Here is a 2,453-nt window from a genome sequence, read left to right on the forward strand (position 1 = left end):
GAGACTGGACAAAAATCGTGCACCTATGGATGAGGACAGTGGGTGGGGAGTGAGGGCGGAGGGTGGGGTGGGAACTGGAAGGAGGGGAGTTATGGGGGGGAAAAAAGAGGTACAAATGTAATAATCTGAACAATAAAGATTTAATAAAAAAATAAAAGATTACTGGGGTCCTATTAAGGACTCAGGAACCAACTTAAATGGGTTCCCACTAGACTAACATGGGACAATATGCATACCAACAAGAATAATGTCTACAGTGCCTAAAACATTAAATACATAAAAATCAATTCTTAATCATATTCAAACGAACAAAAAACCTCATTGGTCCCTCTTTGGAGGTTGGTGGGGCACTAACTCATTTCATTATTCTAAATATTTATGAAGAGAAAGAACCAAAACATTTATTCTGCCTCTCCTGTATAAATCATATTTCAGAGTAATAAAAATGTTAATGAAGGAAAATTCATCTTTATATAAGAATCCCAGCTAATAAATATAGAACAATAATAGCATTAGAAAAATGCTATTTTTTTGCAAGCCTTAATGACAGATGGATCTAGGCAACAATCACCAATGGCTGAAACCACTGATGAAAGGCTCATGGAGAATTTTTAGAAAAGTATGGATCATGTTGACAGTACCTAAACTAACTGATCGAAAGAAGGGAATTACCAAGAATAGATGATGCCAAAACTGGTTTGGCTCAGTGGGTAGAGCGTTGACCTGCAGACTGAGAGGTCCCGGGTTCGATTCCGGTCAAGGGTATGTGCCTGGGTTGCGGGCACATCTCCAGTGGGAGATGTGCAGGAGGCATCTGATCGATGTTTCTCTCTCATCGATGTTTCTAACTCTCTATCTCTCTCCCTTCCTCTATGTAAAAAAATCAATAAAATATATTTTTTAAAAAAAGAATAGATGAAACTAAGAATGGAAAAATTGTTGATAATTGCTGGCTAGATGAGGGCACGTGGGAATCCATTATGTTATTCTTTCCGCATGTATGGAATGTTGAAAATACACACAATAAAAGTCAACTAAAAAAAAGATGTAGAGCAAATTGGCATAATTAAGATTAAACAAGCACAGTTGTGAGTATACATGTATTTCTATATTAGAGTAGTCCTCCCTTATCCAAAGGGTTTATGTTCCAAGAACCCAGTGGATGCCTAAATTGATGATAATATTGAACACTATACATATATACTGTTTTTTCCTATACATACTACCTGTGATAAAGTTTAATTTATAAATTAGGCAATTTCATGGATAGAATATCCGTTCTTACCATATATCTTAGCATACAATTTTTCTTTTTTAAATCGAGAACTTTTACCTTTTTACTTAAAGGAAACATTTTACAGCTTTTCTTTGGCATAGGTGAATTACCAGCAAACCCTTGAGCTTTAAGGCCAGTATTTTTTTATATAAATCTCTTTTTTTATTAATTTTTTTTTTTGAGAGAGAGAGAGTGGGAGGAGAGAGAGAGATTGATTTGTTGTTCAACACATCCACTGTATGTGCCCTGACTGGGAATCGAACCCACAACCTTGGCGTATCAGGATGACACTCTAACCTATTGAGATACCCTACCAGGGCTTTGGGGCCATTATTAAGTAAGATAAGGGTTACTTGAACACAAGCACCGTGATACCAAGACAATCGATCTGATAACCAAGATAGCTCCTAAGTGATTATCAGGAGGGTAGCATATACAGTGTGGATGTGCTGGACAAAGGGATAATTCAAGTCCTGGGCTGGACGGAGCTGAACGCCACACAATTTAAAACTTAAGAATTGTTTATTTCTGGATATTTCCTTTCAATATTTTCAGACTAGTTGACTAGGGGTCACAAAAACTGTAGAAAATGAAACTGGAAAAGGGGAGGGGACTACTTACTGTATTCTCCATTTTTATCTATGCATTTGAAATACTTACAGTAAGCAAGGTTTAAGGTAAAACTAAAATGGCAAACAATAAAAACAGATTGGGATAGAGAGAAGAAATGTGATTTAAAGCATTCTGAAGTTCCTAGATTGTTCAGAGATATTTTTATTTATATACTAGAGGCCCGGTGCACCCTCTTGCAATCTGGGACCCCTCAGGGGATATCTGACTGCAAAATGGCAGTCAGACATCCCCCTCGCAATCCGCTGGCTCCTAACTGCTCACCTGCCTGCCTGCCTGATGCCCCTAATTGCTCGCCTGCCTGCCTGATCACCCCTAACCGCCTCTGCCTCAGCCCCTGCCACCACAGCTTCGTCCAGAAGGACATCCGGAAGGTCGTTTGGCTGTTTGGTCTAATTAGCATATTATGCTTTTATTATTATAGGTCAGGGGTGGCAACCTTTTTGTGAGTGTATGCCAAAACCAGCAAAATCTCTGACTCAAAATTCTTCTGCGTGCCAACCCTAATTTTTTGAGAACATGTTACGCCTACTTGATATCTCTTAAG

General features: G+C 38.5%; 1 protein-coding gene across 1 annotated transcript in view; it reads right to left on the minus strand.

Annotated features, from left to right (window-relative positions):
- The window catches only part of SPATS2 (spermatogenesis associated, serine rich 2), a 108,881-nt gene that overhangs the window by 89,815 nt on the left and 16,613 nt on the right, over positions 1-2,453 (minus strand). The window lies entirely within an intron of this gene.

The sequence above is a fragment of the Myotis davidii genome, unplaced genomic scaffold (assembly GCF_000327345.1).
Source record: "Myotis davidii unplaced genomic scaffold, ASM32734v1 scaffold290, whole genome shotgun sequence".
NCBI lineage: Eukaryota > Metazoa > Chordata > Mammalia > Chiroptera > Vespertilionidae > Myotis > Myotis davidii.